At 53.7% G+C, this 24379-nt stretch overlaps 1 protein-coding gene and 1 pseudogene across 3 annotated transcripts in view; both read right to left on the reverse strand.

Moving 5' to 3' along the window:
• The window catches only part of PKNOX2 (PBX/knotted 1 homeobox 2), a 254565-nt gene that overhangs the window by 195896 nt on the left and 34290 nt on the right, over nucleotides 1-24379 (reverse strand). The window lies entirely within an intron of this gene.
• On the reverse strand, nucleotides 16363-18612 carry LOC118981462 (40S ribosomal protein S4-like; annotated as a pseudogene).

Consider the following 24379-nt stretch of genomic DNA (forward strand, 5'->3'; position numbering starts at 1 on the left):
ACGCGGTGATGACAAATGTGGCACTGGACTGCTACTCTGTCTGGGCAAGGGAGTGTGACAGGGTCCACGACAATCACAAATACACACACACACTGACTGCATGGCCCCAAGGTGAGAATGCATCCTGTAGAGAGGAAAGTGGGCGTGCCTGAGGATAACAACAGAGCAACATCCACGGGGGGAAGATGTGCAGAACCGCCCGGATGTCGCACCCACTGGTGGACGGCCAGAGAGCTCGGGCGTAACCATCCTGGATAAAGAACAAGTTGGATATGTGCCTTCCACACGCAAGCTGGCCACCGTGCTCAAGGTAGGAAAAGTACGGAGCAGACTGTGACACGTGGTGTGATTCCATTTGGTGGAAGCAGAAGAATCCAGAGCAAGTTTGCCCTTTGCGTGCGTGTGTGTGTGTGTGTGTGTGAGCACAGAGAAGGTGGAAGGGACCGCCTGGAGTGTTCCCTGGGTGCTGGGGGGGAGCGGGGGCCAAGGGACAAAGGCTCGCCATTTTTAGCATTTCTCTGCCTTGTTGCTGGGTACAGTGAGCACCGCCACTTTGTCATTTCTTCAAAGAAACTTAATTTAAAAAAATGATAAAAAAGAAAAAGAGGTTGGACTTGAGAGGCAGCCAGGCCTGACTTCAGAGCCGCCTTACACCCCACCTGTGGGGTTTGGGGCAGATCCTCAGTCTCTCCGCATCTCGGTGTCCTCACCTGGAAGTTGGTCACAAAACTAACACAGCACAGTATTGTGGGGGCGCTGACAGGACTTTGGCGACCCAGCGCACGGCCTGTTCACTGGTGTCGAGGGGTGCCCTGCCCGGCACACACACACACACACACACACACACACACACGCTTCCCGGGTCAGGCCTCTCAGGCACTCTCACACCCCCAAGTTCACCTTGTATTATAGTTTTAGTGTGCTATCCCCCCCAAGATTGTAGGCTACTTGCGGGTAAGAACAGTACCTTGCTCATTCATTCATTCAGTCATTCATGTATGCCATTTATTATTCAGTTAATAATGATGTCTTAGGCATGAGCACCAGGCACTGGGCCTGACATCAGAGGTACAACAACGAAGAAAACCGAACAGTGCCTGCTTTTACGGAGCTCACACTCTAGTGGAGAAAACAGGCTCCACACACAGGTGATGTACGTGTGTGTCGCATCACAGCCACGCTACATACAATGTCGAGAGGGGCTGAGCCCTCAGAAGAAAAGCTCAGCATGAGACGGGGGCAGACGTGACCTGAAAAGGAGGAGGACGTGGCGAGAGAGGGGACAGAAAAGAGGCTCCAAGAGCTCCTTTTTGTCTGAGAAAGTGCCCTTTGTGATCCCACAGCCCCAGTGAGATAAAAAAAAAAGTTAGTTTAAGAATAAAATAAAAATAGACTTGAGCGAAAGCGGAGAATAATCAAGACTCCTTAAAAACACCCCTCCGCTCCTGAGCGTGTGCTCGGAACAGCTGAAAGCAGAGATTTGAAGACAGCAGCAAGAGCCGCCCCCAGGGTCCAGCAAGGAAGCATGGGTAAGCACACGGGTGACAAGCGCACGCAGTGGAAGGCTACCAGCCTGAAAAAGGAGGCAAATTCTGACACGTGCTGCAACACGCACGAGCCTGAAGGGCACTATCCCACCCAGATGGAATAATCTAGGCACAGCGGAAGGAATGCCACCTGACTCCATGCCCAGAGGGAGCTAGAGTGGTCAGCTGTACAGGGACAGAAAGCAGCAGGGAGGGTGCCAGGGGCTGAGGAAGCAGGGGGGCGGGGGGCAGGGGGCTGATGACCTGGTAGACACAGAGTCTCCTAGGTAAAAAGAACTCTGTAAGTGCAGGGTGGTGACGGTGGTACTGTGAATGTACTTAATGCCACTGAATTACACATTGAAAAATGGCTAAGGGGGTGAATTTTATGTGTATTTTGCCACAATTTTTATTTATATATTCATATAATCTATACATTTATATAACTTAAATTCTATATTAATATATAATATTTATAATAATATAAATATATCACATTAGATATAATAATATCTATATATTATATACTTGAAAGAATATATAGTTATATATGTATATAACTATGTGTATAAACATATATTTACATATTTATAAGTATAAATAAATATATATATATATATACACACACAGGAGTGAGCAAAAGGAGGTTTATAGTTTTGATACAAATCAATAACACAATAGTGAATAAATAATAATACAAGAATAAACTGTTTCACATGTTCACAACCGTAAACCTGCTTTTCCTCACCCCCGTGAGTGTGTATTCCACCACTAACTTCTTCCAATTTCTACTAAAAAAAAAAATAGCCTGGGATGTTAAAGAGCGGAAAGGGGGCAGGAGAAAGCAAGGAGAGGCTGTGGGGGCCCGGGCAGAGGGAGCAGGAGCCCTGCTCGCTGAGCCACAGTGGGGAGACGGCGGTGGGCAGCGGGGCGTCGCTGGGAAGACAGGGGCCGGGCACCTGAGCCAGTCTGCCGACCGGGCACCACCTGGGCCAAGATGGCTCCAAAGGGTTGATACTGGACAAATGAGACACGACCTGGGGTAGCAAAGAAATGCAAAAACAGGTTTTTTAACTGGTGGGAGATGAAAGGCTGTCGGCAGAGAGCTGGGCCCCTCTCTAGTCTGAAATGAAAGGCAGTCAGAGAAGGCAGCCACAGCAATGGAATGATGAGCAGGAATCTAGGAGGGGAGGGGACTAGGAGGCCCCTAAGCTGAAGCTCTGCGAGCAGTATGGGGTGCTGGAAAGGGCTGGGGACCAGCCTAGGAGCCAGCCCTGGTCCCCGCTGCCCTCTGACGTGATGCGCATCACCCTAACTCTCTGGGCCTCGATTTCCTTGTCAACCGAATCAAGTGGCTGACCTGGAGCAAGAGGAATCTTAAGGTCGTAGGGGTCCACAAAGCCTTGAGATTTCTAGCCAGAACGGCATTGCTGTATATATTTTTCTGTCGATTTACAAATTTTCCTGAGACTTCAAAGCTGCCCAAATCCCCAGAGGGGTTAAGAATCAGTGAAGAAGAGATTCACTAAGCTCGCGTTCAGCTAAAAAGTTTTGAGATGCCAAGAAATCTTGGAGGAAATACCAATAAATATTTGGGCCTCAAATAAATCAAGATGTTTATCCTGCCTTGACCACAACACAGGCACATTTCTAAAGTGAACTGAAGAGATGATATACTTTGAAAAGTTAAAACCATTTCTTGGGGTGCTGTTCCACAGAAAGCAGGCACAGGTCTGCGGCGGGCACAGAGGTGGGCACAGGGGAGGGCAGACGTGGCCCTACCCCGCCTCCTGAACTGAGGCGGCAGTGCCCAGACCGTGTGGGCTGTCGGCCACCGTGGCTGAGGGGAAGGGACCACTCCTTCAGCCTTGCGGAGAGGGGTCTGGGAAAGAAAGACAAGCGCAGCCTCCCCGGGAGGTGTGGCCCAGGGCAGAGCAGACGCATCGCTGCGTGCCGAGTGGTCCTCATTCTGCACGGGGCTTGCGTTGGGAGGAAATTTTCAACTGTTTGACTCCGGAAAGTGACAGAAGGAAGACATGGCAAGGGGGAAGCACAGGCAGGGGATGGTGTCTGGCCACCACAGCGCAAGACCCAGACTGAAACCCCTGAGAAGGACCAAGGCGGGGGTCACCAGGAGACCCCAGCCACGATGGGCAGGGCCCACGGGAGGAGCCGGCTCAGAGTCGATGGGCAGCTCGTGGGTTGGAACCAGGCACGGAACCTTAGTCTGTTCTGCCTCCTCCTTTCACATCTGCAGAAATGGGTTGAGAGGGACAGAAGCCAGGCCAGCGGTGCCTTCTCCGCCAGATGTGTTTTACGTGTAACCCATCTTAGACAGCCCCTTACTGGGCTGGAGAATCCAGCTCCCTGCCCCCAGGCAGCCTACAGAGGAGAGACAGATGCCAGGGGACGCAGGGGCTCAGTGTCCTCTAGAAGGCATGAGGGGATCTAGCAGAAGAGGGGCCCCCACTTCAGGCAGGCACATCCAGATGGGGCTGAGGCAGGGGTCAGCCGCTCCCCCTGACCAGTGTGGGGAGGTAGTGGAAATGTTCACTCTGACGTCCACGCCACGCCAACAGCCACCCACATCTCAGAGAAGGGGGCCACCATGGTGACCTCAGAGGGAGCCCCCACGCATTCCGCCCCCACAGGGCCTGCGCCCCCTCACCAGCAGGCCAGCTCCAGGCCCCATGGAGTATGGCTCTCCGCACAGCTCTTCCCACTCATCATTCCCAACTCGCCTCCGGGGCCTGGTCCTGAATACTGTTTCATGAATAACTTAACAGGCTCCAGCTTGTTTAACGGAGGTGAGGCAGATGCGTACAGCATGGGCTGAGCCGGAGGACTCCAGCTGGGCTGAATGGCTGGGACCCCGGCTCTCTGCGAGGGGCAGCTTAGTGGAGAAGGCCACCTCCACTGGTGTCCCCACCTGGATCCCAGAACACAGTGGGACGCTGAAAGAGCATTTGTTTCCAATTGTTCTGAGCCACTAATTTGGCTCCAGGGTGTAACACCAATCTGAGAACAAACGGAGTAGGAAAACTGTGCCTCTCTTGAAAGAGGCCCCATTTCTCCGTAAACAGGGGAGGGCAGGGAGGTTTCCTGAATTCAGTGCAAGTGCGCAGCCTCCAGAGCAGAGCTGGCCGTATCCCTCGCCAGCCGGAGTCACCTGGCTGCACTGCCATCTGCCACACCTGCTCATTGCTCCTCCGAGAGGCCCCCAGCAGAGGACAGATCACTCTGATGGCAGGTAGATAAAAACGGGATCCCTTGCTAGCAGTAACCACCCAGAACAATCTCCCTCCTGAGCAGCTGACTGTCTCCACCTGGCACCTGCCAGCCAAAGCACCGGCAGAGGGGCCTCTCCGCATGCGCAGAGAGGATGGGGAGGCCCCTCTGCCCTGTGACATCTCTGCTTCTGACGGCAGGAAGAGCGAGCTCTCTCCAGGGCTGAGGGGAGGGAAGACCAGGTAAGTCAGGGCTGCCCTAGGCGCTTCCTCAAGACGGAGGCACAGAATCCACTCTCCGAAGGGCCCTTCTCATGCTGAAATTGCCTCCTTTTGGCTTAAAATTACCTCCCTTTTTGGCTTAAAATGACCTTCCCTCCGAAGGGGCTCTTGAACAGAAACTGGTAGACAAAATGCCTTGACCAAGCTTTACTACTTCACCCCTGCCTCCCAGGAGAGAGGCTGCAATTTTCAGGAGAAAAAAATGCCTTCTAGCCCTGGCTGGTGTAGCTCAGTGGATTGAGCACAGGCCTGTGAAGCAAAGGGTTGCTGGTTCAATTCCCAGTCAGGGCACATGCCTGGGTTGCAAGCCAGGTCCCCAGTAGGGGACACCTGAGAGGCAACCACACATTGATGTTTCTCTCCCACTCTGTCTCCTTCCTTTCCCCTCTCTCTAAAAACAAATAAATAAAATATTTTTTAAAAATGCCTTCTTTACCAGTGTGTGATTTAGCTAGGCAGTGAACCCATACATCCAACCTTGTATAAACATATACTGAGAAGAAATTTTTTTTCAATATCTCCAAGCAGTCAAAGTCACAAAATCTTTGCCCTAATGCTTGTGAACCTTCTCATAAGGAAAATCCCAAGGCTCTTACTTACAAGCTTCTTTACTCTGACTTTACACCTGCTTCTAACAGGCACAGTGTCTGGTATCTCTGGCCTCAGCTGATGAGAAGCAGTAAGAGAGGAGGGGGCTGAGGCTTCCCCAGAAGGCACGCTGAGGTCATGGAGGGCAGGCCAAGGAGAAAGTATCACGTACGGTTGTGGATTAGTCACTTCGGGAGATTGGCAGCATGCCCACTGTTTAAACATCCATGGAGCACTTTAAGGACTAACTGTCTTTAGCTGTCTTGAAAGTCCCAAGGGAATGCCCTACTTGTTGCTTCCAGGCCGCAGGGTTCTTCCTGCAGGTAGTCCTGAGCTTGTGCAGAAGCTGCCTGTGTTCCTTCCTGGTCGGCCTGTTTATTCACCCACCAGGATGCTCTCACAGCTCTTAGGGATGCTGGGCAGGGCAGCGATGCATAAAGCAAGATGAGGCAGGTGAGTCTTTTGATGCAGCACATGCACACAGGTGTATGCACATACACACACCAGGAACACCTGTTCACAGCAGGTGTTCGATGGAAACATGTACAGATGTTAGAAAAGGTACGTGAAGGGAGACGGGCAACTGGCCAGGTGGTCCTTTGACCCACCCTAGCTACTCACATGAGAATCTTTACAGGGAGGGGCTGCTGTAAATTAGGTGTCAACTACAGTGTCATCCTACCGAAACGTTCCATGGTCCCCCAAGACAAACAAAAGGACAGCACCACATCAACCTGGAGGAAGGTGGAAAAGATTCTCCAGTTCACCCTGGAGAAAGTGGGCGCCCCCTGCAGACGTGGCCTCCAGGTGATGAAATGAACAGTTTGGGGCCACCCGCATCTGAGAGGCTCCCAGCTCCCGGGTCCACAAGATCCGGGTTTGTTAAAGGTCCTGCCCACCTACCAGCCTGATTTATTTTCACCAAATCCTTCGAAGGAAGGATTTGGGTCAATTGTCTCTCTCCAGCCTCCAGCCCATCATTCAAAAACATGCACATTTTCTTCACAGCCCCTGTAGGTCACTGCCCAGATGCCCAAGCCAAGAAGACAGCCAGTGGCTCTTCATCCTCCCCCCAGGCCCTGGGACAGCAGGCCTGGCACTGTCATCATTTTGGGGACACAAGGTCTTTGAGAGACTCATAAGAGATGGTGGGGGAGAGGTTGGGACTCTGGCAATCTGTCCTGAAGAATTCAGGTTAATGATTTATATATGCCTTAAAAAATCTTCTGAAACAAATGACATACGGATTGTGTGACATTTGAAGGAAATTTGCCAGTGTTGCTCAGTAAAGCATAATAAAGATATGCAGCCCATAATAATAAGTTACTTAAACTCGGGGCACTAAATGATTTATTACTTGCCTCCACATCCTTTCCAGCTACAACTGAATCTGAGAGTGTGGCCACACCGCACACACCAGCTCGTAACGCCTCCAACACTGACCTGCACAGCTGCTGTTAGCTGCAAGTGCACTGCCTTCCCACCCCCATCTCTGCAAATGGGCTGGGGCAGGGCCCAGAGCTGGGCGGATGTACCCCAAACACATCCCATTCCACCGCACTTCTCACATCAATGTCACATAATGCACATTCGTCTTGCCGAGAGATCTCCTTCTCTGGGTCCCCTTCCTGTCCACCTCTTCCACAGCCCTCAGTGCCGTGCCGTTGGGCCACATCAGTCCTGAGAGAAGACGTGCACCGGACTCATGGCCTCCGGGTCCTCACCAGCAGCTGGTGGTGAGCCAGAGAGACCAGAAAGGCAAGAAGTAGAACACAAAGACCTGCCCTTTCTCTGGGACACGCTCACGCAGTGGGCACGGTGAGGTTTCTGCTGTCCTGCTCACTTACTGGGCCTCTTCCCTGTCCCTGGGTGTCAGGCCCCTGGGTGCTCTGCTCCCTGGGAGATCCCACACCCAGGCTGCTGCCCAGACCATCGGCAGACCCACCTCTGCCCCGGAATTCACATCCAAGGGGCTGTGCTGGCTGTCTGGTGGGAGGGAACGTCACCAACACAGTGGAAGTCTGTGGACAAATGGAGAAAGAAGGCCAGGTTGGCTCCCAGGGACTGAGTGACCGGAGAACTTCGGAGACTGGCCTCACGGGGTGAAATGACCCTCCAGGCCCCCTCGCTTCCCCATCAGGCTTCCCTCCTGCGTTCCCCACGCCTGCGACCACCTTCGGTTCTGCCTCTGCCTCACCCCCACAGCCGACCAGGCCATTCGCCTCCACTCCATTTCTCATATCTTCCCTCGTCATCTCCGTAATTCAGAGCCCAGGGATGAACATCTGCACCTCTTCTGGGATGTTTTATGGGATTGCCACAGTGTCTCTGGTTTGCTCTTATTTTTTAAAATACGTAACATGGTTCAAAAATCAAAAAGGGTACACAAGTGTACACTGAAATCTCTCCCTCTCATTTCTATCTCCCATTTGTCCAAGTAAACAAATACACATTTTGGTTTTCCATTTTCTGGGCAATGTTCTGAACCTTGGTGGACTTTTTTCTTTTTCCCGCTAACATATTTCCAGAGATCTTTCCATCTCAGTGCAAAGAGAGCTTCCCCACTCCCCTCTTTAAACGCACACTATTCCATTATCGTGATATCTGGGTTCTCTCCAATTGTTTACTATTACAAATCGTGTTGCAAATAATAAACCTAACACATATCATTTCACACATCTTGCAAGTATATCTTAAGATCAACTCCCTGTTATGTAATTGCTAAGTCAAAAGGCAATTTATAACTTTGACGAATATTGCCAAATTGCTGCCTGCAAATACAGACTGATAACAAACTCCACGAATGCTGCCCGTCTCCGACATGAGTGATTAGTGCTGTCTCAGGAGTTCTCATTTGCATTTCTCCTACTCGGTGCAAGACTGAACAACCGTTCACATGTTAAGGGTTGTTTGTGTTTTCTTATCCATGAATGAATAGTCTGGTTGAATTCTCTGCCCACTTTTTTTCTGTTGGGTTGTATTTTGTTGTTGATCTTTAGAAACTCTTTGTATGTTAGGTAGAACAGCCCTGTGATGTGAGTTGCAATTTTTTTCCAGTTTCTCATTTGTCTCTTGACTTAACTTCAATCAAGTACGTTGCAGGTGCTTCTTAAAACTTTTATGGGAATTCCCACAGGCCATTTGTCACTGCCTCTGGCACTGCCACAGTTTTACAGCTGACACACTTCATGGCTTTTAAGGGCCAGCCTGGACTCTGGGACCATGCCTGGGACTGCGGACAGCACTGTAGGACCCGGAGGACAGCCAGTCTGCGAGCAGAGATGATACCCGGGGGATGACAGAGAAAGAACCTGGGTGCTCGTCCATGTCTCTGGGCCACCGAATTTGTCCAGCCCTAGAGCAATCCTGGTTCTGAACTTTATAACGTACAAGGAAAGAACTTCCTTCCTGTTTAAGACACTTGGGTTTGGGTGTGCTGTACTTTCAGCCAAAGGCAGTCTGACTGATACACACCTAGAATGTTCTCCTGGCAAAAGTCTGATCTTTTCCAGTGGACGTCCACCGCCGTTGAGGACAGCGTTGTAGAATGTAAGCCTGACAGTGCCCCTCCCCTGCGTTGATACTGGTCACAGTTCCCCATCACCCGCAACACACAGCCCAAGGGTCTCGGCCCGCAGCCTGGCCCCACTTTCCAGCCTTGCAGCTTTACACCTCCACACTGTGGCTCACCCTGTCCCCACTCTGCTCTTGAGGGCCCTTTCCCTCCACCCCAATTCCCAGTGGTTGGCTCCACCGTCACCCCTCTAAGCTAATTTCAGACCGGGCCCCTCTCCCCACCTATCACCCACAGGCAGCACCCCTCACCTTCCTCTATGGCTGCTCTAGCCTCACCATCTCCACATCCTCTTACAGGCCTGAGTCCCCACCCTGCTCACTTCCGTGCATGCTCCGTGAAGGCAAGGGCAATACCTTACCCATTTCTGCATGCCCAGTACCTGCATCAGGGCTGAGAACAGGAAAGGCGCTCAACTAGTGTTTGCAAACCAGAATGGAGCCTGGGCCTCATCTCACAGATGTGCCCCCACAGATGCCCAGGAAGACCTTCCCCAGCCCAGGTCCTCAGAGCCAGCACCCGCCGACCCAAGTCCAGGTCTCTTTTACAGAGAACCCAGAAGAAAGGTCCATCCTAATGCACCTGCTCTGAGAAGCAGATGGGCTATTAAATCACCAGACTGATCGGGGCCATTTGCCTCAAGCCAGTGTCCCCGATGCTGAGACAACCACCTACTTCAACCGAGAGTCAGGGTCTGGAGCTGCCCCCTGGCCGCCTCGCCAGCTCGGTGACTCAGAGAAATTTCTTTATCCTCTGGGCCTCAGCTGCCTTATTTGGCCAAAAGGGATGAGCAGGCCGCCGTGAGGGGCACTGAGTATAATGTCTCACACACAGCGCTGGGTAAATGACACGCTATTTCCCCCCAAGAACAGAAGCCAGCCCCGAGGTCAATGAGCAAGTCCATGTCCAGCAAACCCCAAACACTCCATTTACTGGGCTTGGACGCCAATGCGGGGGCTGAAGAGCAGAAAAATATCTATGGGAGCAACCAGGGAGAGGAGACAGCCAGCATCCACTGAGCCCCACCCACAGGCCAGCCAGGGGCACGTGGCATGCACCTGTCAGTATGTTCTTACTTAACATAAACCCCTCTCAGCAGCTGGGGAAAGCCTCATTCTCTCTATTCTCCAAAACGTATGAGGACCATGGGTGCCCAGTCCACCTAGAGGCAGGCAACACAGTGGACCAATGTAATCTAGTCGAAAAGTCTGACTGGAAAGGCCCTTCTTTAACCGCTTCCCAACTCCTTCGGAAACCCAGGCGCAGACGCCAAAGACTGAGTGTGCCGGGTGGCCACCAGGCCTGGGGAGGAGGACTGGCAGGCATGCGGCCCCCTTGGCCTGTCCCAGCAGCATTTACCTCTGCCCTCTGGTTTTCCTGAACTACAGGGTTGTGCAAAAGAGTAGCTCACATCCTGGTGCAGGCCCTGCGTTCCGAGCTGAAAGACCCCGGGAATGTTCTGTCCGTTTTTAAAAGCAAGACCTGGAGGGAGACCGAGTCATGGAACTGTGCCACCCAGAGCGCTGTGCCTGCCAAGGTCCTGCTCACAGTCCAGAGCACTTGCCCCCAGCCGTCCTGTTCCTCGTGCAGGCCTTGGTTAGAAAACCAGTCACTCCTGCACTGATGCCCAGGGCCCCATCTTCCTGGTGGGAGGAAAGCAGCCCTTCTCTGGCAAGCTGATATCTGGACAGTCTGAGGGCCTCCCAACTGCTCCGGAAGACGCAGCGCTCCCCTCCCAGGAGTGAGCAAAGCTGCCAGAACAAGAGGGGAAAGCTTGCAGCCGGAGTTTGTTTTCACGGAGATTCAATTTCCTTCCCTGAGGCTCCCCCACCCCAGACTTCGCTTTGTTGGAGCTGGCACTCAGCAGCCACCAGGTACACGGCCATGCACCCATGCACCCGTCGTGCCCTCAGTGGGGCTCATGCCTTCACCCTCTTCCCAGGTCCATAGGCTCCCCCACTCTCCTAACTCAAAAGGCCCTTTGAGACACTTTGGAGAGAGAAGGGGCTCTCAAAGGGGACAGAAGCTTCCCCACTCAAGTCAAGGTACGGAGGGGAGAGATGGGGAGAGAGTTGGGGAGGGGGAGGTGCATGCACACATCTGTGTAGGCAAGGGGACGGGGACTCCTCACTGCCCCCCGGTGTCCCTCGGGTGGAGGCCCTGTGGGCAGTTCACTAGGGGCTTAGACAGCAGGTGCTGATTTCCACGGCTGTCCCCAAGGCAGGGCTCAACTTGCGGAGGCAGGCTGGCCTAGACCAAACCCAGAAGGGGACAAAATTTGTCTTAGGTGGACAACCCCTTCTGGATCAGCTGCCTTCCCAGGTACACAACTTAGAGATTCCACTTGGCTGTCTCTGAGTGCGGAGGAGAGGGGCTAACAGCAGAAATCTGTCCTTCGGAAGCGCTGCTCGCCCCTGGTGTGCACCAAAGGGAGAGGAAGGGAGTGGCAGGGGCAAGGTGCACCAGAGGAGTAAACAGAGGGGTGAGTTGCTACAGGCAGAATTATAGACAACTTAAGAGGAGATAGGATCAGAGGCGGCAGGGGCCCAGCTGTCCTCAAGGAGCCCCCGGGGTGGGTCCTGACACAGAATGTCACAGGCAAGGACGTTAGCACCTGGCAAAACTGCCTTTGACCCTCAGCCCCACAGCTTGCTGAATTTGCGATCTGAGGCAGCTTACTTACCTCTGTGGGCCTCACTCCCACGACCTCAGATGGAGCTCAACCCCTCCAGGATGGTGTGAGGGACAGACAGGGGACTGAGGTCGGGTCAGCACACTCAGGACTTCTCCTCAGGGGCCCACACAGACGGTGGAGCCTTCTCCCTTGGCCCACCTCTCACCCAACCCCCTGCCCTGTGTGAGGCCAACGGTAGAACTTTAAATGTCTACCTTTGTAAGTGTTATTTCATCATAAGCAGACAATGAACACAATTACAAAGTGTGTTTCAAAACTGGAGTCCCATTTGTTCCCCAAATGGTCTTATTCCCATTTAAGAAGCGGGGACATAGAAAGTCAGAGACGTGAAGGGACTTTCGCAAAGTCACTCAGTAGTAAGCAAAGGTGAGATGTGGCCAGTCTGGTCGGTGTCCAGGGCAGACGTGACAAAAGAAATCTGCCCCAGGAGGGCTGGGGGAGCAACGATGGGAAGAGGCGTGGGGCTCATAGGATTCTAAACAAGCCCTCAGAGCCGAACTGGGAAGACCAGAAGCTGACTGCAACTCAGAGGGGACATCTGTGAGGCAAAGGGGCTTGGGAGAAAGGACAACTTCACACAATTTCTGTAGCAGGCCAAGGGGTCAGGGAAAACTGTCATGCTTCATCTGTGACATAGACACCTGTGGGAAGGAGCCCTGGGCCAGACAGGGGTCCGAGACGCTGACCATGTAGTAGAAACAGAATCTACATAATTTTACTTTCAGGTTAACTTAGGCCGGTCAAAGTGAGTTCTGAGGCTAGACCCTTAACTACGCACCTACCTACAGAGTATGTGCCCAAGGTCCCCATCACATGGCAATAAACAGGGATGGGAGAGGAACCAGGGGAGGCCACGGGGCCTGCCCTAACTGAGCCAAGAGGACCTGCAGCTCGAGGTGGACTCCGTGGATTGAGTTTCCTTACCAGACACACCTTCCACTTGACGGGTACACGGAGCTGGCTGTGATGTTCCTGCCTCCCAGCATGCAGTGAGGTTCCCTGACAACACGAAGCTCTGACGGGCCTCTTCCTCCTGACCAGGGCCAACCAGCCAGAGCCCAGCCAGGTGCCATCAGGCCTGGCCTAGAAGGACAACTTCAGGAGGACACCCAGCCCCCGATCCCAGATCTCAAACCCGTAACCACCAGCTCCAGAAAGAACACCATCCGCCTGCCCCGTCCGCACACCCAAGGCCGGACACCCATCTCTGGACTAGAGTGCTGCCCAGCCGGCTGCACAGGAGCTCGTTCAAAGGCAAGATGAGGTGTGCCGCCCCGGCGCAGGGAGGCTGTTGCTCTGCGCTGTGAAGCAATTTCAGACAGCCTCCTCTCACTTTCAAATGTACTTAGTCAACATGGAAAGGATTGTGAGGGCCAGAGCTCCCACAGGTAGCACTAAGGGAGAAGAATAATGTTAATAAATCATTTATCATGCGATCCAAACAGGGCTGTATTTTTTTCCTTAAAGGCAAAGGCAATGCCAAAGACAGAGAGCTGCATAGGAAACCGAACGCACTGTGACTTGTCCCCAAAGGTCGAATGTCTGCAAGTGGAGCAAGGTGGCCTGTTTATATGATTTTCATATGCAACCTGACCCTCAATACTAATTTTCCAACCTCAGGTCCTCCCTCATCCCAAAAGCTCAGACCGGCAAAGCAGGCAGCGCCCTGGAAAGACAGCTGATGGACACAGCTGCACTCCCACCCACTGTGAAGCTCAGCCCAGGGCCTGCCTGTCTCCCTGGCAGCTGACTCCACCCTGGGGCAGCTGGGCTGAGCTGGGGGCTCCAGGACCAGGAGACGACAGGCCACAAAATCCTGGTTGCATTCTTGCAGGTCTCAGCTCAGATGTCACCCCTCAGAGAAGCTGTCCCTAACCACCCCAGTAGAATGTTGCCCACCACCCCTCCCACTCTCTACCCTCTTAACCTGCTTCATTTTTCCTTCTGAGTAGTCATTACTGCTTTGCATTAAATGACCTAGATGTTGATCACGTGTCTCCCCTGCCAGGAATTAAGCTTCATGAGGGCAGGAAATCTGTGCTGACAATTGATCCCAGCACACAGAATAGTACCTGATGCATAGGGCTGTGTTTCTGTTGGATGGAGGGAGGCATGGAGGGATGGATGGAAGGATGGACAAATAATTACAAAAGGTCCTTCCCCTCATCCAGGGAACACTGCAGACTGAGAAACCCTTGTTTAACCCAAGGAAGAAGATGGCAAACAAGAACAGTCCATCTCGTTGATTTCCAAGTGTGTCATGTCAACGCAGAGCGAACTGTTTCTGTTCACCGTGGGCCTCACCCCTCCACCTGCAGCGCGGCTCTCACTCCAGTGCCAGGAAGAAGGGGGCGGGGGAGCCGGGGAGATGGACTGTCTCCTGCCCAGCATCACCAGCGCCACGCTGTGCCCCTGACCTACTAACATGGCCTCCCAGCCTGTGAGATGGGTTTTATTGTCCCTTACCCCAGATAACAAAACCGGGGCTCAGAAATTGAAAGTAAGTCACCCACACTTGCTCAGCAAGGAAGTGACGAAAGGAAGCCAACCCCAGGCCTCTCCCTTACCCAGTGATGTCACACCGAAGGGTCTAGCCCTTTGCCTGTGTGTCGGTGTGTTGCCCCAGAGGAGAAGCATGCTGTACCAGGCACACCCCAGAGGTCCTGGCCTCCGCACCATTCCGGAAGTGGAAGGGAGACAGTGTAACCACCTCGTCCCAGTTTCCCTGAGACTTTTTCCCCACTGAAGGTCCCGTGTCCCAGGAAACCCCTTTGTCCCTGGCACACTGGACAATCAGTCACCCTTGGCAGGAGAATACCACAGCTAGAGACTGCATCCCGAGGTCCCTGAGCTGAAGAGCCCATCCCCCATGCGTCCCACCTGCAGGTGGGCCCATCTATGTGTGTGCCTGTGGCTGCGGGTCCCCCAACCCCATGCCTGTGCCTGACTTGGGACACACAGGTCAAAGGTCATGCTGGCACAAGGGCAATGCAGGAAGCTGGGAGGTGTCATGGCCTTCCTGCACCCTGAATGCAGACTTTGGTCTCAGAACAAGAAATGCGTGGGTTCCTTCCCTAAAGGACTGCCACCACCAGGACTAGAGGACCTCTCGAAGTGAAGAGGGCAGATTCCTGGAATTCCAGCCACTGAGAGGCTGGAGAGGAAGCACAGAGTTCGGGACTGCCAGTAGGTGACCAAGAAGTACCACAGGGTCCATGGGACAAAGCTTCCCAATGCCCAGATCAAAGGCATGGACTCAGAAGGAAAGGTCGCCTCTGTGGGGTCTCTCTCTATACAAGAAGCGGCCCTCTGTTCTCCAGCTGGGCTTTGGCAGAACCTCTGTCGTGTATCTTCATTCTCCTGCCTCCAGAGGGAAAGCCTGTTCAGGGTCAAGTCCGATCCCCCAGCCCTCAGCACCTCTACCACCTTGCTTCACCTCCAGGGATGGCCAACCCACCCTGAACCACCCCGATTCTGAGCAGGAGCTAATTGGTACTTCTGCTGCTAGATTAAGAAGAGAACTACCCAGAACATGGGTGGAAACCAAGTGGAGGTGAGGGCAGGGTGGAGAAGGCAGGGGGCAGGGTGTGAGGGTACATGAGGCATGCTCTCCGCCTCCAAGATTTCTGTCAGGGCCTCAAGAGAGGGGTTCTTGGCCCTTTTGTTCACACACAACAAAGGTGGCTCTGACCTCACCTTGCAGCCCAGAGCTTTGGGTGCACCTTTCCTCTCCACCCTCCAGACCAGCCTGGGTCATTTCTGTGTTGTGGGCATGTGACTTCGCGGACAGCCTCGGCTTTTCCATCGGGTGTTTTCTGCGTGGCCTGGCCCCGTGTCTTCAGAGTTTCCCTGACGTCCTTCCTGTCCTCTTCAGCAGGCTGGACCTCTCACCTCCTCCTCCTGCTTCCCTCCCACCTCAAAAGCAGAACCCCCTCTCCTCTCCCAGCTGGTCCCACCTGGGCTCTGACTCTCCATCTGCACGCACCCATCCACGGTGAGGATGCATTCCTACATCTTCAGCATCCCCACCTTTACCTACAAACACGGCCCCTTAGGCATGAAAGCTCAGGGAAGGGTCCAGCCCAGAGGCTCAGATCCATGGAGCACCAGTGGCCTGGGATCCTTCCAGGACCCACTGCTTACCAGTCCCCACCTGACTCCCTTAAACACGGTGAGATTAGGTAAGCTAATGGACTTGAAGTATTTTATACATTATAATATGAATATAAAGAATTATTTAGTCTTTAAGTCATTTTCTTAACCTTCTGAAATGATAGCCCTCTCATCTCTCTCTTCAGCAATCTGTGCTCACAGCAGCCATGAATCACGTCCCATTCTCTCCCAGCCCCTAAACCTGGCCACCACCCCACGACTATAACGGCACCGCCCTTGTGGTGGCTGAGTGCTCCGCAGTGGCTGAGCGCTCCAGGGTGGCTCTCTCTGCGGGAAATGAGGCCAATTGTCCTCCGGTCAGCACCTCCAGTCACCATGCGCAGGCTGCCAGTGCCAAACGTGATGGAGTGAGAGACTTTGTTCATTTCGCCCACTGCTCTGCTTGGCAGCCAGTCTCGCTCCTCTCTCTTCAGCAATGGGGAGGTGGCTACCCTTTCCACAGGGAAGGGACACCCAGGGTTTGCTGCCTTTGCTGATAACAAAAATGCTGGAGAGCCGCATGGCAAAGCCATTGCCATTGGCGTCTGTCACGTGAACTACATCTAAAGAACCAGGGCATCTCTCTCTGCTGGTGGTCACGCCAGCTCTTCCCTGGTCAGCCCCTCTGGTCACCACACGCAGGCTACCAGTGCCGGACTTGACGAGGTCAGTAGCTTTGCCAGGGCCCAAATCAACTGGAGGGGTGCCATTCACCAAGATGAGGGGATCCAGGTAGCGGGTGATCAAGCCTTGGGAGTCACCAGGCGACGGATTCCTTTTGTGCCCACAAGGATCTTCCTCACTGCACGACTTGTCCTTGGCCTCCTCAAGTGGGTTACAAAGAACAGCAAGGCAACCGTTGGTGTCAGAGATCAGATGGAACTTCTCTCTGGCCTTGTCAATGCTGGTGACACCCACAAAACCAGCAGGGTAGGTTACACGGGTTCAGAACTTGCCCTCAATCTTAATAAACTGCACGCAGATCCTCTTTCCTTCCTCTCCTGTGAGGGCATATGAGAGTCTGCTTCTTAGGAAAATGATGACAGGGAGACACTCTCTCAGCTTGTGGGGACTGGCAGATGGCCGAGAAGCAAACACACTGGTCCGTTTACCCAGCATNAGCCGCATGGCAAAGCCATTGCCATTGGCGTCTGTCACGTGAACTACATCTAAAGAACCAGGGCATCTCTCTCTGCTGGTGGTCACGCCAGCTCTTCCCTGGTCAGCCCCTCTGGTCACCACACGCAGGCTACCAGTGCTGGACTTGATGAGGTCAGTAGCTTTGCCAGGGCCCAAATCAACTGGAGGGGTGCCATTCACCAAGATGAGGGGATCCAGGTAGCGGGTGATCAAGCCTTGGGAGTCACCAGGCGACGGATTCCTTTTGTGCCCACAAGGATCTTCCTCACTGCACAACTTGTCCTTGGCCTCCTCAGGCGGGTTACGAAGAACAGCAAGGCAACCGTTGGTGTCAGAGATCAGATGGAACTTCTCTCTGGTCTTATCAATGCTGGTGACACCCACAAAACCAGCAGGGCAGGTTACACGGGTTCAGAACTTGCCCTCAATCTTAATAAACTGCACGCAGATCCTCTTTCCTTCCTCTCCTGTGAGGGCATATGAGAGTCTGCTTCTTAGGACAATGATGACAGGGAGACACTCTCTCAGCTTGTGGGGACCGGCAGATGGCCGAGAAGCAAACACACCGGTCCGTTTACCCAGCATCCCATGCTTCGGGCCTGCCACACGCTTCACACGCTGCTCAGGACCACGAAGCTGCACTCGACGCAGAAACAGCTTGTCTGCTATTTCTGCTGACGGTGCCACTTCCCTTCCTATCGGCCTTCCGAGCTGCAGGAACCTTGGAATCCTTGCTGACGTCTCCCTCACCACTGCCCCAATTTCACTTCACCCCCGCAACCAACCCAGACCAACACACTCCCACAGGGCGCAGTTTAAGCCCTAACAGGTCCAACCCCAACATGTGCCTCCCCGGCGACTTTCTCCTTCCCCACTGTGCACGCGCTCGCTGCTTCCTTTATCACTTACACTCTCTGGCCGTCACAGCCGTCTCCTGACTCACTCACTGATCTCTGCTCTGATCCACCCTACACACTGGTGTCAGCAAGACCTTCCCATAATGCAAAGTCTTCTCTTGTTGCTCCTTCTGTCGAAAACCCGTGCTGGCTCCTGAGCCCAACAGGACAAAGTGCAGATTCCTACACCTGGCGTGGGAGCCTTCAAAATGCAGCTCCAACCTGACCTCCAGTCCTAATTGACGGTCTACCTCTGTGCCGCTCCCCCACCCCAAGTAAGTCAGCGTATTTCTCCTTCCATGACTGGGCTCCACACCGGGGTGACTTGGCGCCTTGGCGTGTCCCACCTGTCCGTCACAGTGCCTGTCTCCCACCACTGCCTATGTGAACCCTATGCTTCTTCCTCCATGCCCAGCTCACACACCCTCTTCTCCATGAAGCGCTCCCTGCAACCCCAGAGAGCAGTTCGTGTCCTCACCCAGCTCGCAGTGTGTCCTCTGTGATCCTCACCGTCTGTGGCACAGCTGCTCATGTCTTGTCCAACCTCCTGTATCAGACTCATTCACCACTGAAGTATGTTTAACCCCCTTCTAAGCCCACAGTAGCTGCACAATAACTATTTGCTAAATAAAAAAGTGAATGACTGAACTACATCTTTCCAGGGGTTTCCACTCTAAGCACCAAATGGAGGGTTTGCTCCTCCCCCATCCATATGTCCTTTGGACAAGTCAGGCGGACAACCAGCCATGCCTCCCATCTGTTTCTTTTTTAAAATATTTTATTTATTTTTAGAGATAGGGGAAGGGAGGAAAACAGAGACGGAGAGAAACATGATGTGCAAGAGAAACGTCGTTGCATGCCCCACCCAGGGACCTGTCCCGCAATCCAGGCACGTGCCCTGACTGGGAAAAGAACCACAGACCTTTCGGTTCAGAGGCCAGTGCTCAGTCCGCCGAGCCGTACCAGCTAGGACTGGCCTGTCTTACCAGATTTGCTGTTGTTGTGACTGTTGTACCTGACACAGAGGTCTCGTTCTCTGTCGCAAAACTTTCTGCTCCTTTCCACCCTTCCCACATTCTCCTCCCACCCCTGGGTCTTTTTGGCGGGGGTGCTCTGTCACCCTCCCCTGAATGCTGTGGTCCTCTGGAATCTGCTTCTGCTAACTGCTCCACTCCTGCACCCTCTCCTGAGTGATCTCATCCATGGGCCAATGGCTCCCACATATCTATTTCTAACCATGTCCTCTAGCAGGTACATTTAATTTCCTGACAGACAGCTCCTCATCTCCACTCAATGTCCCATAGATATTGAAACTTGGTATGCTTTTTTTCTTTAAAAAAAAAAAGGGAAGAAGGAAGGTAGGAAGGGCCCACAATACCCATTCCTCTTCTTCTTTCCCTAACAGTCGTTGAAACTACCATCCACCCAGTACACAGGTGAAATCTTAGGTCTCTACGGAGTCCTTCCTTTTCCTTACGCTCTCAGGGCTCTCCAGTCTGGCCCCTCCTCTGCACCCACACCACCACTGCCTCAGTTCGGCCCTCGCCATGGCTTGCCTACAGTCCAGCAGTGGGTTTCTAACTGGCTTCCCGGCATCTATCTGGTCTTACCCGAGTTAGTCCAGCTCCTGGGCACCTCCAACGGGATCTTTCTGAAACACGAACCTGTCCAAGGTGCTCACTAGCCTAAAACCCCTTCCTGCTAATGATGACTACAATTTACGGAGCACCCTCTTTGCTCCAAAGCTGCTCCTGGCACTTTTTGCTGATTAATTCAGTCCTCACAACAGCTCAATGAGATAAGTACTATGTTTACACCTTTTGTGCAGAATAAAATATTGAGGCACCAAGGGACTGTCACTCACCCAAGGTCACACAGAAACAAATGCCAGAGCAGGACACCTGGCTCCTGCACCTGCTTCTCAGTCCCAATTTCGTTCTGTCTCTTCCAAGGCTCCGCACTGGCTGTATGAAAACACTCCACGCTCCTCAGACACCAGTCCGGCGAGGCTCTCCACGACCCAGCCACCTTTGCAGATCTCCCCCCACATTGCAGACCCCCCAGGGGTGGGGTTAGGGCTCACTGGCCTCTATATCTGCAGAGCACACAGCGTGCCAGGACGCAGTAGGTGGCCCATACGCATTCACTCTACCCCCTCAGCTGCCTCTGTCCCACCCCAGCAAGGCCCTGGCCCAGTCATTCCTGATCGCCCCAGTGCCCGGCCACTTCTTCTCTGAGTCCCCTCAGCAGAGAATCTGTGCCACTCACCTAGTAATTAATTAGGCCGTTCCACTTGGTGACAACAACCCTTGCACTGTAATCCTCACTATTATTTAACGCTTGTACTGTAGCTTTTCTTTTCACAAATCACCTCCCTAGTCAGTGGCCACAGTTCTTTTGGCTGGCAGTTAGGGGCTAGGTCTCACTTGCAGTTCTGTCTTCCTCAATGTCTGGTACATCCCAAGTGCCTGGTAAAGCTGTGGTGGTTCAGTTTAATGCAACCCGGGGAAGCTGAGTCTGGGGCAGGGCGTGCCAAGGGAGAGGAGGGGAAGACCCTGACTCTGAAGGAGTCAGAGCAGAGCAGCAATGCACAGAGCACAGAGCAGCAATGCACCCGGGGCTCAAAGGGACACAACCCAGCCTCTGTCCATCCTCTTCCCAGGAGGAGTCACCTGCGGGCTTCGCCATACATCTTTTCTTGGACGTCATCCAATGCAGAATTAAAATTCTTGATTCAGAAACAGGGGTCACAAAGCATTTATAAGAGCCCCAAATGTCACTCTGCCCTCAGTCAGGGAGCCACCAGCCCAGACCACTAGACACAGGACCCCTCGTCGCATTAATTCTGCCACAGCTGACCCGAGAGCCATCAAGTACTCAACCACCCCGGGGGCTTTCATGGATAAAACTAGACAGTTCCCATGCAAACTGGGATGAGTTGGTCACCTGTGAATAGGATAAAGCAGCGGCTTGAGCCACAGGCTCATGAACTTGCATTTGGTAGATACCACAGGGATGAATCCACACACTCCTTACTACTCAGTGTGGACCTCACGCCAGCTGCATCAACAGCCCCTGGGAGCCTGTTAATGCGAATCTCAGCCCCACTTAGACCTACTGACTCAGAATCTGAATTTTAACAAGACACCCAAGTGACTCATTTCCACATTACCCTCCAAGAAACATGACTTTAGCAGCCCCTTCTCCCTGGACATCCAACACCCAGCGACCCTGGCTGCATCCTGGACCAAAACTAGACCCCCACCAACCCCACCCACCATCCTACCATGAACTAGATTTCCCTTTGTAGAGAGGAGTAGGTCTTGCTCCCTCCTTGGTGCAGCTAATCACAAGATCCTTTCCAGCTCCAGAATCTCTATGATTCAAACAATGTTGAAGATGAGATTTCCTCTCGAGGGTCTGACCTCTGTCCCTGCCAACCCCTGGCCCATGGCTCTCTGGGAAAAAGCAGTTTCAGGGGCCCAGAGCAAAGGGCAGCAGGGACTCTTATTTTCCTGAACCTGGGGCCCACGTTCTGGGCAGAGGAATGCAAGCGTGGGGGAGCTTTTCCTATGGAAAGTGGAGGCGAGACACTGGCTTGGGGAGAGGAAACTGAGGAAGAGGTGGCTCCAGAGGTGACACAGGGCTTCTGGAGCCCTGCGTGGTTTCCTTGCTTCAGGACTCACCCGGACACGAGCCCCGACCGCTGCCCACTCGCTTTACGTGGAATGGTTTGCTAGCCCACGTCACACGTGACTCCTGGCATTTTGCTGGTGAAAAAGCAAAGGATCACCCCGTTGAGGTCTCAGTCTTGACTGTGCACCCCAAAATCCTAGAGTGAGTGTTTCTGGGTTTATGGCCTGAAACTGTAGGCCTGTCTCAGTGACTGAGGGGATGGAAATCCTCAGCAGGGGTGGGGGTGGGGGAGGGGACTGAGGCTTTGCAGTCTTGTCCCCATGGGACATTGTACCAGCTCTGCCATGTCCCCTTCCACTGAAAAGCTACCCTCCGCCCACCCAAAGCTGGGTTCGGTGCGTGGGAAGCAGGGGCCTCACACCACATGTGACAGTTGTACCCCGGCGGAGTACTGGCTTGATGTCCCATGAGACAAGGGAAATATATTTTTTAAAATTTTATATATATAGAGAGAGAGGAAGAGAGAGAGGGAGAAACATCAATTTGTTATTCCGTTTATTGATGCACTCATTGATTGATTTTTGTACGTACCCTGACTGGGGATTAAATCTGCAACCTCAGCATACTAGGACCACAGTCTAACCAACTGATTTACCCTGAGGGGGTGACAAGTTAAACATTCAGAGGCCAGACACGAGGCCCAAGCCCTGGACCCCTCCCTCTGGGCTGGAGCAGAGGTTGGGGGGACAGCGTGTCCAGGAGGCCAAGCATCATGGTTACCAAACACCAGAGCATTTAGCTGAGACAAGACGAAGGGCACAGAGGGAAAAACTGACCCCGGTGGAGTTCCAGGATGAAGGCACATACTGAGGGGTTGCAAATATTTCACCTCTCGGTGGAAGGCTTTTAGACTCTAAAAACACCTGGCAGCTGGAGAAGGGGAGGCGACAAGAGAACGGTGAGTGAATATGCCCATCTCTAAAAAGAAAGGATATCTGCTACAGTTTCAACAGCATCATCACAGGAAGCTTGACCAAACAGACCCCTGGCTCTGTGGGGCAGTGGTGGGCGGAGGGTGTCTGTCCAACAGGACCCCACCCCTCAACTGTAGACTCCCCCCCCCCCCCCCCCCCCCCCCCCCCCCCCCCNCCCGCCCCCCCCCCCCGCCAGTGCCCCAGAGCACGGCCTCCTTCACCCTGCCCTTCAGAAGGCTTACAGGGAGGGAGGGAGGGACAGGGAGGGAGGGAGGGACAGGGAGGGAAGGCCCTGGAGGGGCTTTGGGGTCTGTTCCCTGCCAGCGAGGGGCTTTGTCTGCTGGGCAGTCCTGCGAGTAGCAGTGCAGCCCCTCCCTGGGCAGCGGCAGGGACCCGCAGGACACAGGAAGACCACCCTGCACCTCGGCGAGGACGTCTCCATGGTACACCTGCAGAGCCACCAGGCCTCTTTGGGGACAGACATTTCTGCACGTGCCGGTTCAGTTACCTCGTCCACGGTGTTTGGAGGGAAGTGAGAGGAGGAAGGAAACGGGGTCCAGAGCCTCGTGGCTCCCCGCCCCCTGCCACTACCCCTACCCCACCATCAGCATTTCCCATTCCCCCAGGACCCAGGGGAATCAGGGCAAATGCTCCGGAGCAGCGGGGGCAGGGAGGGTCACAGCTGCAGCCTGGCAGCCCCAGCCCCCAGCATGTCTGGGGTGAGATCGGGGGCTCTCTCGGGGTGCCATTCAGGCCCCGTCTTTGGGGGGAAAGAGCCAAAGAAAAACATGTATTTATAACGTGAACTTCCCTCTTCTCCTTCCCCTCAGCTAACTGATTAATTAAATGAATACAAAGGCTGTCTTGTTGGGAGCCCCAGCCGCACGGACCCTCTATGTTTTCTTTAAGCTGGCCCAGCAAACAGGAAACAAAAGGCTTAATTCTGTCTGGTTTCGTGATGGGGGCTGTATGTCACAGCCAGAGGCTGGGGTTCTGCCAGACCCTGCAGAGCAGCCACAAGGCAGCTCGCGACCCCCTGCCTCCTGGCCGGGCCCACCACCCCACAAACACATGATTCCCCAGCCCCAAGCAACAGCCAAGCTAGCCTGGCTCTGGAAGAAATGCGTATAGGCTGGGAGAGAAAGACAAGGGAGCCAGGAAGACCCCCAAGAAGGCCCTGGAAGAAAACCTCGGAGGGAGGGAGTTGGAGAAATGTGACCCACTGGGCCACTAAGAAGGGAGAAAGGGAGGCAGCTGAATCTGGGACTTTCCTGGTGAGTGAGCTGAAAAATCACCATTTCCCACCTGCCACACTCCCTGTCCTTGCGAGTCTCCCAAAAGTCTTTAGCCGGCAGGGACACCGGCACTGCAGCCTCCCTCCCACAGGTGGGAACTGTGTGCAGAGAGGGACCGAGACGGGCCTGTCACATCCCGCCATGTGCCATCCCAAGCTGCCCTGACCCAAGCCCGCTGCACTATCTCCTTCTCTCCGAGGCTTTGCCCTCTCTTCTGTGGCCAGGCCTAAGGAACGTTTTTCTTTTCTGGGCGTCCCCAGGACTTTGATGTTGGCAGTGGGCAGTGGGGCGCTGCTTTTTCTCTACCAAGGAAGAAAGCAGTACCTGGGGGTGATTTTAGCTGCCCTGGGTGTACCTCCAGAGGAGCTCCCAAGAGATCGTGGGTCCAAAGGAT

Source organism: Sturnira hondurensis, unplaced genomic scaffold, assembly GCF_014824575.4.
Source record: "Sturnira hondurensis isolate 20B ecotype Veracruz unplaced genomic scaffold, ASM1482457v3 Scaffold0024152, whole genome shotgun sequence".
Taxonomy (NCBI): Eukaryota; Metazoa; Chordata; class Mammalia; order Chiroptera; family Phyllostomidae; genus Sturnira; species Sturnira hondurensis.